The sequence below is a fragment of the Pinus tabuliformis genome, chromosome 6 (genome assembly GCF_031772625.1).
Source record: "Pinus tabuliformis cultivar Carrire ecotype Pingquan chromosome 6, CPIR1, whole genome shotgun sequence".
Classification (NCBI taxonomy): domain Eukaryota; kingdom Viridiplantae; phylum Streptophyta; class Pinopsida; order Pinales; family Pinaceae; genus Pinus; species Pinus tabuliformis.
Window position 1 is genome coordinate 1867321199 of NC_142292.1, and position 14449 is coordinate 1867335647.

A 14449-nucleotide genomic window follows, 5' to 3' on the forward strand; every position below is an offset into this window, starting at 1 on the left:
TAGATAATAATAATAATAATATATTAAGAAATAATAATAATAATAATAATAATATATTAAGAAATAATAATAATAATATGTGATTTTGCCGAAGACTATCTAAACAACAGTAGCAAAGTATTTTATAAAAATGTATTATTAATAATATTTTTAAATTAATAATAAATAATAATAATAATAATAATATATTTTATGAAAATGTATTATTAATAATATTTTTAAATGAAAAATATTATTTAATTAAAATAATAATAATAATGTAATTATAAACTTACAATCAATTAGTTTTAACATAATTGTTTTTTATTTTTTAAATAATTATATAATAATTAAATAAATATATGTTATTTTTTTAATATATATTAAACAAATATTTATGGTTTGAATCAATTTTCATTTAATTATTAATGAGTTTATCTTATTGTATAGACTACATTGTCCACATTAAATGTTTTTTTTTGTTATAAATCTATTTTTAAGCATATATGAATATTACTTCAAATATTTTATCGATGACTCACATTGAAACTTTTTTATTATTATGAATATTTTTAAATGTCACATTAAGATTAAGAATTAAATGAATTACACTTCTCCTTTTTATTATTGTAGCTTTCCTCTGACACAACAATACAATTTTAATGAGTATCGAGAAGGAATGAGATAGAATGATTCTGTTCCCGCCAATAGTTATTCTATCTCTATTTGGTCGACTAAATCCCAACAGAAAGAAGAGAATATTACATGTTCCGAGGTCTGTCTGGGCATAAGGAACCCCAACTCCCTCCATCGATGTTGTAACAATAGCATAGATCGTGGAAATTTTCAATTGGAATTAACTTCTGCATATAGGTGGCATTAGAACCGAAAAATAGGATGAGTGTTGCTTGCAAAGGATATGAATCACTATCAATAAAACTCATCCAGAATATTATACTTTTACTTCTTCCTTTTTCATTCCGACATGACATTATGACGGTGTAGATGAACCGAGAAATTCAAATTGCATAGGGATCATTGGTGCCACGCACATGTATGTTGCTTTTCCAATAGTATTCGGCACAGATGGAGTTATGCCAAAGACTTATTATATAATACCTTATTATTGTTATTAGGAAGTTTTGATATTTTTATTTTTATTTTTAATTTTCAATTACTTATTTTTTTGTACATTTAATATTTATTATATACAACATTAAAATATTTTCTTTTAACATTAAATTAATTAACATAGATTTTCAGTGCGTTGAAATATTTTTGAAAAATATAAGGTTTAAACGTCTTATTCACACTTTTATTTTTTATTTCCAATTACTTTATCTCTTTTTAAAGTTGATATAATATTATATTATTTCATGTGCTCATCAATTATATTTTTTTTTTGCATTATTAACATTTTTTATGAGAAATTGTAAGGTCTAAATTGGGCATCCTAAGTAATATTATAAAATAATAGTGGAAATAATAAAATAAGATTAGATTACATCATCAAATCTTATAGGAAAAAAGAAAAAACTACTTTTTCAACTTGTCTTCCTACGGTTTTACTTAAATTTCGAGTGAGAGCATTCATTGTATGTATAATTTAATTCCTCATCCAAAGATACTCATGTTGCATACTTTCAATAGACCATGCTACATGAAAAATGAGAAAAACGAGAAAAAAACATTATTGCAATCACATTTTGCATGTATTTCTCATTTTTCATGTAGCAGGTTTCATCGAAAGTATGCAACATGTGTACTCTTTGCATGAGGAATTAAATAATGCATCCAGTGAATGCCTTTGCTTGAAATTTGAGTAAAACTCCAGGGAGATAAGTTGAAAAAATAGTTTATTTTTTATTTTTTATTTTTTAATTTTTTACTCCAAAAATGGTGAATAAGCCCCATGGTACATCATCATCTTGAATTCTATTGGTTTTTATAAATTTGATTTTGTTTGTACATTTTTAATTTTATTGGTTCTTATAAATTTGATTTTCGTTGTACATTTTTTATTTGAGGTCCATTTTAGCCCTCAAAATTTCACTATTGTAAATATAAAATTGAAAATAATATTTTAGAAAAATAATTAATAATTTTTAATTTTTATGTAAATGTATTTTTATGTGATAAATGTATTATTTGATGAGAGTTTTGATGTTATATTAAAATTTCCTTTTGGATGTTTATTCAGGGAATATATTTTTATGCTAATAATATACCTGAGTAATAGTTGAATGAAATCTAATAACAATTATAAGACCAATATAAATAACAAATATGATATGTTGTTCATCTTTGAAATGGAAGGAATCTTATTCTTTTTATATAATACTAAAAAATAATTTTATCATATTCAATAAAAACCCTGATTGGTTTGTAGGTGACCCAACATATTTTTGGAGGTCTTTGAATTCAAAAGTATTAATAGTTTGTAAATTTTCGTGGATATTCTATTAGACAATTTGTCACAATAAATATGAAAAAATCATGCTTAAAATCCGAAATTCTGAAAGTTTATTTCTCCTTAGATTTTCTAGACCTATTAAGTATTGTTAATTGCATATGTATGAAAACTATAACTATACAAAAATTAGAGAACAACAAAATAAAAACACACAAATCACAAACACATACCTGGGAAAATCTTACTAGTCCCTAATATGCACGTTGTAAAATGTTTGGCAATATTTTTGTAAAAACATCATCATGGATCAACAATATACTTGGATATGAGTTTTCTTTCTAGTTCCTTTTGCAAGTATTGAATGGTCCCCAATTTGGTGAGTTCCTCTCGAACCCTCCTGATGTGTCCTTGCGTGTATACATAATGTGCATCTACCATCAAACCCCCTTCTGACCTCATACATTAGGGGGCATCTATTATATAATCGTTTGTCTCACCTATCACTAGATACACTTGTTGGGCAGGGCAACATCTACTTTTCCCTATGCAGCCATGACCTTATCTTAAAAAGATTCCTCCAAATTCTATACACAAGCCACCCAAACATAAAATGTGTATATACGCGGGTACGCCCAAAGAAACACACACACACACACACACATATAATGTGATTTTTCATGTGGGATTTGCGGGTTAGACAAGAAACCCACCTAGTGCAACCCATTCCATAACCACCCAAACCAATTTCTGGTGGTATTTATACATGCCTTGAGTGGTCCTCAAAGTCATGAATTGCCTTTGCATCCAAACTTTGACAAAATTGTCATCGATCAAGTTTGTTGTTTCTAGTGTTTTTAAGCACACCCCCTACTTCAAGAAACCTTAGCTTCCATGTTGTTGTGTTGAGTTCCCTTATCTCACTCTCATCTAGCTTTGCTGGAGAACTTCAGTGGCTCGAGAAGGGATGATCCAAATGAAGATTCCACTTGGTGGCTTTAGTTAGGATCAGGTGAGTGTAACTACCTCACTACCACAAATTTCAATAAATAAACTCATTTTCCAATACAACTTGTTCATATGTTATGTTTATGTTGTTTTATTGTACAAATGATGGATTAACAGAGAATGTTTCTCTTTGTACACTTTGAATTATTCATTCTACTCTCTAGTTTGTATTTGTGTTGCAAGTTTGCACCTTCGAAGGAAGAACGAGGGTTTGAATGCTTCAAGATTTATATCAAGTGTAGGACCCACCGATAAGTACCCATGTCCTACTTTGTGAATTCAATGTGAATTGTTGGGTTGATTAAGTTTTCTTTGTTGATCTTTCAATTTTTATCTGTTGCGGCTACCAACACTAGCCCCAAGGATTTTATCTCATAACATAAAGAGAAGGTGTGGAGAGTGAAGATTGAAGATGATTAAGTGTTCCACATCTCCAATCCAATGAAAAAAGGATAGTCAAGGAGCTATAACAGTGAAGGAGGTCAATGACAACAACAAGTCGATGCAAGGGTAGCCATTATAAGCCACATTCCAAAGAAGAAAATAGGTGCATTGATCCAGATTAGTTTCCTAGTTTTTGAAATCCAAAATTACTCTCAATGGAAATGTGGGATATGAAGTGGATCTGAACTAATGAATGGATGTAAGACTTTGTGCTTATACAAAAAAGTTGGCAATTTATGAAGGTCAACAAACCACATAAATCAATGCAATATAAAAGTTGAATAAGACAAAAGCAAAAGAAAAAAGGAATGATAAATAAATTTTAAAAAATAGAAATAAGGCTCAGGAAGGGGAAATGAAAAATTATTTAGCCTTTAATTAATTTCACTGTGAAAGGGATTTTTGCTAGCCAAGAGAGAGAGATTGTTAAGAATAAATAATTTATACAAACAATAATAAATAATATATTATATTAATTATGAAGGGTTTTATGGTCAAAAAAACATGACACGTCAATGCCTATATAGGAAACCGTCACAAAGGCATTTGTACCATCATTCAACTTTTCATTCATTAATAAAATATCTATTACATAGTTTGTGTCTTCTGGATCAATTCTGCTACAACAGAGATGCATAAAAAAACACAATCTGCTTGTACTATAGATTGTCGAAATGTAAAGCTAAGCCCCACTCAAAGTTATGTTTCCAATTTGGGTTTCCATAGTAGAATTTATGTTTTCATTATGGTTGCTTAATATGTCTGTTATTCTCGATTTCTTTTTATAAGAGTGCATAGTTCAAAGTCATACTCTATTCTTTGCTCATCTTATTTAATGAGATAAAATATGCACAATAAATTGCAATCACTGCCCTTAGTGGTTAATCACATAATAATCCCTTGTAAATGAATATTCTCATTAATCTAGTAACTCTATCAAAACATTGTTTGGGATACCACCTTCTCATGGGCATTCATATGTTGTTGTACAAACACTTATAGCAAATTGTCGTTGTACATAAAACCAATGAAATCCAATAGTTAGAGATCCCAAGATGTGCATTGTAAGTCTCGAAATACCTTGTTTTGTCAAACAAAATCTAAATGCTAAGATTTGAGCATGTTCTTTATTCACAGTTGTATTGATGGTCTTTCTTTTGGTGGAGTATTTGTTATCTTTTCTTCCAAATCATCTATATTGGTTTTTCTGAACAAAAAAAGACAATGTCTAAAACTATTAAATTCAAGTTCATTAAAGTTGTCAACAATAGTGATAAGTAATAATTAAGATCTTATTCAATCATTTAACTATGTAATAGCAACTTCCAATTTTCCTATTTGGCGACTGCCAAAGAATAACGTATTTTAATGTTGGAAATTGTTTAATGTTGTAATGTGTTTTTGCACTTTATCTATCCTAGTGGAGGATTATGTTTTGTTTGTTTTTGTTTCTCGATAATGTAGAGACTTCGACATATCTCCTCTCTTTTCTAGATTGAGCTGACATACAATATTATGTTATATGTACTGATTTTTCATTTTATAAAAAATTAGTATTTTCCTTCTTCTAAAAAAATAACAAATAAATAAATTTACAATAGCTTCAAAATCTATGGATTGAGATAATGAGACATCAAAAATCATACAGATTTTAGAATGGCCACTTAATATCAATAACTAGATCAATATATTTTCCAACCCATATTCTAATTGGGGGGTTAATTGAGAGGTTCATAAGCCCTTAGGGTTAGAGAAAAAGTTATAACACTATATGACATGTTCAAATTGCTAAATATGAACATGTATAAGTAAGTCACATTTGTAGACTTTTTAATTTTTATTAAATAAATCAGCATAATTGAATATGAGATGAGAAGTTATGGATCATGCTTAAAAGTTTCAAAGAGAATTTGACTTACAAGTGGATGAACATAGAACCATCAAGTTCCAACAAAACCACAATTGCTAATCACAACCATGCATGGGGGACAACCCTCCTCCCAACCAACCTCTAAATCATTAGAATGCAAGACCACCAAGTCTTCATTTAATAACTTGTGCTAACTTCTATTCATATTTTCTTTTCATTCCATGGTGAAAAACTCCATTCATACATTTCACTCATCAAACAATTAGCATTTAGAATATATGCATTATTTGACACTTTATTTAATTTTTTCTCTTAATTCCATTTTCAGTGATATATATATATATATATATATATATATATATATATATATATAGATGCTTGTTTATAAGTTATTAGTTATTTTATTGTATTTATTATTATCATTACTATTATTAACGGCAATATTATTTTAAGAGCATATCTTTATTTTCCTTTTCAAACATAAAATTAATTCAAAATAGAAAGCATTACAAGTTTTATACAAATATCATATCCATAATTATTGGCCAATTACAATGGATTATCTATTACACAATCCATTTACAACCTCTTTTTTTTTAATGTGGTTCATGGACACTGAGTGCCCACTACATACATGGGAAAATCTAGGTGGATCATGTTGAAGAATGTGTAACTAGGTCCAGTCTTCATAATGACATGATCTTTGTTAGTGATGCAATACATGATCTAATAAATTATTTTTTGTAATCTTGCTACATGGGTTTCATGAGAAAGAAGTGTCTCAAGGTGAAAGACTTCTTAATGATGTCTTTAAGATTTATTCATATGTAAAATAGTCATGTCATGTGTATAAAAACTCTTCATGAGTTTATGTAAATATGTACAAGTCTTCAAGTTGTCTAAACAACCCTCCAAGGCCAAGATCAATGCCTCAAAAGCAAGCCTACCAAAGTCTGCAAGCAAAAGATTCAAAGGATCTTCATGTTGGCTAAAAAATGGATTAAATATATAAATATATGACATGTCGACTTGAATAAAATGACACGTCAGTTCAGAAGGTCATGTCGGCCTAATATATATGTGCAAAACCATTATAAATACCCTGTTGAGGTATCCAAAAATAAGTTGTGAAGATCTCACATTTCTCTGAGATGTCAATAGGGTATAGGGTCCCACCCTAACCCCCTTATTTATGTAGTGGGATCAAGTCATAGTAAAGAGTCAATAAAGCCCATATTAATAATTGTAAGTGGTTAACCCGCAATTAATGACGGGACCACAGTTAGTTGCAAATGGGCCATGGTATTAGATAGATGGTATTAATAAAACCCATGGTATTGATCCATGGTATTGCATGTATGAGTGATATATAAAGGATAGAGACTCCCTGCGAGGAGCATCGTGTCTTATTTTTGTATCGAGCTCTACTCTATTGGAGGTTGCCCCCTCGAAGAGGCCAGTGAACATTGCTTTCTGAATAATAAAGTATCTGCTGTTGTCTCTCACTATTCTATGTTCTGGGTATCTTTCTTCACATATTCTGTATTTGGGTATCCTTTTGCAGGTTAAGAGCATAACAAGTGGTATCAGAGCACTTTCTAGGGTCGGTGGGATCTCCATTTCTTAGCAAATTTTTTTTTGGCTAGAGACGTGTTTCGGCGTCTTTAAACCACGGGATCTGTCGCTGAGTGCATAAACCTGCGGATTTGGGGAGGCATGCACGTAGGAAATACAAGAGGTGGTCACGCTTGTTGGACTCCCTTGTAACCCCTGTGGGTACCCCTTCGAGTAGTAGCGCATTAGACAGAACCGCGTACAGACTGTCTTCCAAGTACCTTCTGGGTATATCGGAAGCCCCTTAGCTACTTTGCAACCTCGCCATAGATAAACCGTCGGCCGTCTTGCTGCTACAGTACACCGAGAACAGCACTCGGAGAGATTAATCGCCCGTACAATAGGGTAGTCGGGTTGTACGGCTAAGGGTACAGTTGATCCTCCTTAGTTAGAGCCCTGAAACATTGGGTCGAGTACTACTGTCAGACCCTTATGTATATTGTGATCTGTAGCACCTAACACTCCTCGAGACCATAGTTCCCTTTTCTATCTTGGGATCACGCATCATCTCTGCCAGATCCGCTCGCGCAAAGGGGTGCAGCAGTAGCAGACATCAGTCCCGCAGTTCCGACCAGCCATTCCGATCTATTAGATCCATCAGATCCGCAGCAACAATCTGTTCCGCCGCTCAGAGCTATCCGATCCGCCATTCAGATCTCTCAGATCCACCGAATCTGAGTAGTTGTGTGGGGTTCCTATACCGGGGCATGATTTTCGCAGGACTTTTGGCAGCATTGACATTTTGAGGATTCGGTTACTGCAGTATTCCTAGGGAAGGAGTAACAGAGATTTCAGTATTCCTGAGTCTGAGATCTCCCGGGGGCGCTTATTGGTGATTTAGCCCATCAGAATCAGGACGACGAGCTGAGAATGGTGGTACCATTCAATTCTTAGTGAAATTTTTTTTTGGGCGGTCCCAAATTTCAAGAACATCAGGTCAGTGCATGGTAGAAACTAGAGCTCAAACCATGGCCAATGAGAGGATGGACAAAATAGAACAAACCTTGCAATCCCTCCAACTTCAGCTTGACAGAATAACTAGCATAATCCCGAAGGGCAAGGAGGAAGCCCACGAGGAGGCGTATATTGGCAATGGACACAGTGAGGGTGAGTCTAGCCACTCTCTTCACCTCTGGGGCTCGCACCAACAATCCCGTCCGCGACCTCCCAAGTTGGATATGCATAAATTTGATGGTTCTCACCCAGCAGCATGGATAGCACAAATGAAGCAGTATTTCAATCTGAATAACATCTTAGATAATGAGACTCAGCTTATGGTGGGGAGCATGTACTTGGACATTGAAAGGTGGCAATGGTGGGAATGGCATCAACATTGAAATGGACCTTTTGTGACTTGGACCACCTTCAAAAAAGTTCTTACAGACTGCTTTGACCAAGAATCTTCTTTTCTGGGCCGTCTTACTAAGCTCCGACAGACTGGCACAGTGGATGAATATGTTACAGCCTTTGAAGCCTTAGCCTTCCGCACTAGGGGTCTCTCAGATGTGTTCTACACAGAATGTTTTATCAGCGGTCTTAAAGAAGCCATAAAAGCCCACGTCCTACTGCACCACCCTCCCACATGGACGGAGGCTTGCAAGGTAGCTCGTAACGTGGAACGTGCGTTAGCAGCCCAGTACAGTCGCCCAAATTTCACAGCTAAGGGTCGCCCCCCACAAGCTCACAACATGACTCAAACACTTAAGGTTCAAAAGGTGTCACCTGCAGAAATGGCCGAAAGAAGAAAGCAAGGATTATGTTACTATTGTGATGAAAAATACTCCCCAGGTCATAAATGCAAGGAGCCCAAATTTTTTCAAATTGATGCCACTGATTACAGCTCATCGGAGGAAGATCCACCATTGGAAGAACATGAGGCGGTAGAAGAGGACAACCAAAAGGACAATATCCTTGACGAACCCGTTATTTCGCTGCATGCTTTGGCCGGGATTTCTTCACCTCAAACTCTCAAAATCAAAGGTTTTATTAAACATCGCCCAGTAGTAGTCTTGATTGATAGTGGAAGTACACATAATTTCATCCATCAAAAAGTTGCGGAAGCAGTGCATTGTTTTGTACGAGCAGTTTCTAACTTCCAAGTCCAAATTCGGATGGGGGCACAATGAAATGTGAAGGCCACTATGAAAATGTCAAACTTCAAATGGGCGATTATTAGTTGAAGACCCATATGTTTTCCATACACATGGGAGGGTGCGACATTGTCCTCGGTGCTGAATGGCTTCGCACCCTTGGGCCAATCACAATGGATTTCTAGGAGTTATATATGAGTTTTAAGCAGAACAACTCCACACATACCCTCCGTGGACTCCAGGCGGGAGCTCCCTCTATCATCAGCTCGCATAGGATGGAAAAATTGCTTAAAAAGGGCCATCATGGAGTTATAGCTCAATTTAATGCCATCCAGGCAGTCGAAACCAAGTCTCTACCAATACATCTTGAGATGCAACAGATTTTAAATAACCATCTGCCGGTCTTTGACAAGCCTCATGAGCTTCCACCCTCGAGAGGGGAACATGATCATAGCATCACCTTGGTTCCAGGGGCCCAACCCCCAAATGTGCGCCCATACAGATATCCGTTCACCCAAAAGAATGAAATAGAAAAAATAATCAAGGAACTTTTGGAAGCATGTGTCATTCGTCCCAGCATTAGTCCTTATTCATCACCGGTGGTCATGGTGCTCAATAAAGATGGGGAGTGGCGGATGTGTCCAGACTTCAAGGCCCTCAATAAGTTGACAGTCAAAGATAAATTTCCCATCCCGGTGGTTGATGATTTGCTGGATGAACTCAATGGGGCTCAATTCTTCATTAATCTAGATCTTCGCTCGGGCTACCACCAAATTCGCATGAAGGAAGTTGACATTCCAAAGACTGCTTTTCGAACTCATGAAGGCCATTATGAGTTCCTGGTCATGCCATTCGGTCTTTGTAATGCCCCCTCTACTTTTCAGAGCCTTATGAACCACCTTCTCAAACCATATCTCAGGAAATTTGTCCTTTTCTTCTTCGATGACATCCTCATCTATAGTTGCACTTGGGCCGCACATCTTCAGCATGTAGATCTACTCTTGCAACTGCTCCGCAAGCATAAATTATTTGTCAAGATGTCCAAGTGTTCGTTTGGCATGGAAGAAGTTGAGTATTTGGGCCACATTGTGGGGCGTGAAGGTGTCAAGGTGGACCCCAAAAAGATCCAGGAAATGCAGGATTGGCCTCAACCTAAGACCTTGAAGAGCTTGAGAGGATTTTTGGGTCTCACAGGCTGTTATCGCAAATTTGTCCGCAATTATGGTTGCATAGCGAAGCCCCTCACTCAACTCCTGAAGAAAAATTCATTCTTCTGGAATGAGGATGCACAACGGGCATTTACAACTCTAAAAAATTCCATGTGTTCCACTCCAGTCTTAGCACTACCTGACTTCACCAAATCTTTTGTCATTGAATGTGATGCTTTGGGTACGGGTATTGGGGCGGTCTTAATGCAGGAAGGGCAACCTTTGGCCTTCACAAGCCAACAACTAAGTGGGAAGAATCTGGGCCAATCTACCTGTGAGAAGGAAATGATGGCCATTTTACATGCAGTAGAGACCTGGCGACCTTACTTATTGGGGTGACGTTTCCAAATCCGCACAGACCATCACAGTGTTAAATATTTTTTCGAGCAACACCTATCCTCCCCACAACAAAATAAATGGCTCGCCAAAATGCTGGGATATGATTATGAGATCATTTACAAGAAAGGGCAACAAAATAGTGTAGCAGATGCATTATCTCGCCAATTTGAGGAGGGAAGTACCCTGCTAGCAATTTCCCTTCCCATTCCAGAATGGATTGAAGAAGCTCACAGGGAATGGTTTTCACGTCCAGGGCTCTCCCAACTCATTTCTCAATTGCAGGCGGATCCAAATTCCACCAAGGGCTACTTGTGGTAGGATGAGATTCTTTGCTACAGGGACAGAGTCGTAATATCACCAACATCCACCCTCAAAAGTCGCATTTTGGCAGAATTGCACTCATCTCCCATTGCAGGACATTCAGGCTTTCAGAAGACGTATGCTCACACCAGAAGATCATTTTTTTGGACAGGCATGAAAAAGGACATCCTTACTTTTGTAGCAGAATGCGATGTCTATCAACGCACAAAGGGGAGACTGTCAAAGCACCAGGCACATTACAACTGTTGCCCATCTCGGCAGCAATATGGACGGAGGTTTCTATGGATTTCATTACAGGTCTTCCAAAGTTAGGAAATAAGTCAGTCATCATGGTGGTTGTGGATATACTTTCGAAGTATGCTCATTTATGCGCCCTACCCCACCCGTTTACACCGACTTTGGCCGCTCAATCTTTCATGGATCAGATCTACAAATTGCATGGCATGCCCACTTCTATTGTGTCCGATCGCGACCCGATCTTCACTAGTAATTTTTGGCAGGAACTCTTCAGGCTACAAGGCACTCAGCTAAAACTCAGTACTTCTTATCATCCACAAACGGATGGTCAAACGGAAGCTGTCAACAAATGTCTGGAAACCTACCTTAGGTGTTTCACTTCAGAAAAGCAACATCTTTGGGTACAAGGGTGACCTTTGGCTGAATGGTGGTATAACACCAACTATCATGCCACCACCAAAATGACTCCCTATGAAGCAGTATATGGTCAACCAAGGATAATTTTAGGGGCGAATGTTCGCCCTTTGGCGAAATTAAGTGGTTTTAAATTTTTAGTGGGCGAATATTTTGTATCATAGTACATTTTTACAAATCACCTCAAATAGCCCACCTTATTTTAAGGGAGAGGGTAAAAAAGGTAAATTTAGCCCTTGAAATTAGGACTTACAACCTTCCATTCGCCCATTTTCAAGAATAGGTTTTATTTAAGTGAATCCATTCGCCCATTTTCAAGAATAGGTTTTATTTAAGTGAATCCTATGGGCCAAATACCATATTTATAAAAGAGGTATGGTAAATTAATAAAAATATAAATAAATGAGAGTTATGGTAAATAAATATAACATTTTTTATATTTACTCCATAAGTCACCTTATATACATGTAAGGGTGTAAACAAATAAAAATATAAGTAAAGTAGAGGTATGGTAAATAAATAAAATGTCTTTTTATACTTACTCAAAAGGTATGGTAAATAAATAAAAATATAAATAAACTAGACGTATCGTAAATAAATAAAACCTCTTTTTATATTTAGTCCATAACCCTCCTTCTATTTATGAGGGCTCAAGAAAGAGGTTTTATTTAAGTGAATCCTATGGGCCAAATACCATATTTGTAAAAGAGGTATGGTAAATTAATAAAAATATAAATAAACGAGAGGTATGGTAAACAAATAAACATTTTTTTATATTTACTCCATAAGTCACCTTATATTTACGAACACTCAAAAAATGGGTTATATTTAGGTGAAACCTATGGCCAAAATACTATGGGACAAATACCATGGACTAGATTGTTATTAATACCATGCAAAAAACCATTATTAACCCTAATATTAGAATTAATAAAAATAAAAATGGCACATGGTATTGACCCATGGTATTCACCAAAATGGCACATGGTATTGACCCATGGTATTCACCTGGAATGTAGCCTATTTAAATGGGGGAATTAAACCAGCATGTAGCCTATGCTAAGATTCACTATGACTTTACAAAGTTTTATTATTTAGTGACTTTCACTATTCTATGTTCTGGGTATCTTTCTTCGCATATTTTGTATTTGGGTATCTTTTTGTAGGTTAAGATACCCTTCCTCGTCCAATTCAGGTATACTTGTTTGAATTCTGCAATTGTTCCCAATCACTTTCTTGAGGCATGAGACATGGAAAACTGGATGGATTTTTGCAGTAGGCGGCAAAGCCAGCTTGTAGGCGACTTCTCCAATGCGCTGAAGTACTTGATATGGTCCGTAGAATTTTGGAGATAGTTTCTGAAAACCTTTGTCTTTGAGCGATGTTTGCTTATATGGTTGTAGCCTCAAAACGACCTGATCCCCTTCTTGAAATTGGCACTCTGAGCGATGTTGGTCTACCTGTTGCTTCATGTGGTTTTGAGCTTGATGAAGATTCTCTCTAAGATGGGCGAGCATGGTTGCGCGGTTTTGTAGGAGTTGATCCACTGCTTGTACCTTTGAGCCCCCTTTGATATAAGAAGTAGGGGAAGGAGGGAGTTGACCGTATACTGCTTCATAGGGATTCATTTTGGTGGTGGCATGATAGTTGGTGTTATACCACCATTCAGCCAGAGGTAGCCATTTTACCCAAAGATGTTGCTTTTCTGAAGTGAAACACCTAAAGTAGGTTTCCAGACATTTGTTGACAGCTTTCGTTTGACCATCCGTTTGTGGATGATAAGAAGTACTAAGTTTTAGCTGAGTGCCTTATAGCCTGAAGAGTTCCTGCCAAAAATTACTAGTGAAGATCGGGTCGCGATCGGACACAATAGAAGTGGGCATGCCATGCAATTTGAAGATCTGATCCATGAAAGATTGAGCGACCAAAGTCGGTGTAAAGGGGTGGGGTAAGGCGCAGAAATGAGCATACTTTGAAAGTCTATCCACAACCACCATGATGACTGACTTGTTTCCTGACTTTGGAAGACCTGTAATGAAATCCATAGAAACCTCCGTCCATATTGCTGCCAGGATGGGCAACGGTTGTAATGTGCCTGGTGCTTTGACATTCTCCCCTTTGTGGCATTGACAGACATCGCATTCTGCTACAAAAGTGAGGATGTCCTTTTTCATGCTTGTCCAAAAAAATGATCTTCTGGTGCGAGCATACGTCTTCTGAAAGCCTGAATGTCCTGCAATGGGAGATGAGTGCAATTCTGCCAAAATGTGACTTTTGAGGGTGGATGTTGGTGATATTACGACTCTGTCCCTGTAGCGAAGAATCTCATCCTGCCACAAGTAGCACTTGGTGGAATTTGGATCCGCCTGCAATTGAGAAATGAGTTGGGAGAGCCCTGGATGTGAAAACCATTCCCTGCGAGCTTCTTCAATCCATTCTGGAATGGGAAGGGAAATTGCTAGCAGGGTACTTCCCTCCTCAAATTGGCGAGATAATGCATCTGCTACACTATTTT